The sequence below is a fragment of the Pteropus vampyrus genome, unplaced genomic scaffold, assembly GCF_000151845.1.
Source record: "Pteropus vampyrus isolate Shadow unplaced genomic scaffold, Pvam_2.0 Scaffold79, whole genome shotgun sequence".
Classification (NCBI taxonomy): domain Eukaryota; kingdom Metazoa; phylum Chordata; class Mammalia; order Chiroptera; family Pteropodidae; genus Pteropus; species Pteropus vampyrus.
In genome coordinates this window covers 6,650,521-6,650,851 of record NW_011888860.1, presented here as the reverse complement: position 1 = coordinate 6,650,851, position 331 = coordinate 6,650,521, and the positions used below count along the sequence as shown (strand labels likewise).

The window sequence follows — 331 nt, the reverse complement described above, 5'->3', positions numbered from 1 at the left end:
TCTCTATTCATTCAATGAACAATTATTCTATGTTCTGAATATGTGCCAGGTGATGGAAGAGTACTGGAATTATAGTGGTGAATAAAACTAACGTTGCTCTTGTCCTCTTGGAGCTTGCAAAATGTTCAACATTTCAACACAAAATTCCTTCTGTAGCAGGTACTGTGTGGATTGGCTTCCTTTAGCATGTGTTCTAATCATCTTCAAGAAAGATTAAAAACTATATTTCCTAGATTTTCTTGCAACTAAAGGTGTGGATATGATTTAGGTTTCCTGGATTAGATGGAGTAAGTGATCTCAGAGGTGGTGTTTGAGGCACTCATTTTGTTGG

The 331-nt window shown here is 36.6% G+C and overlaps 1 protein-coding gene across 3 annotated transcripts in view; it reads right to left on the bottom strand.

Moving 5' to 3' along the window:
• The window catches only part of GABRB1 (gamma-aminobutyric acid type A receptor beta1 subunit), a 391,944-nt gene that overhangs the window by 27,961 nt on the left and 363,652 nt on the right, over positions 1-331 (bottom strand). The window lies entirely within an intron of this gene.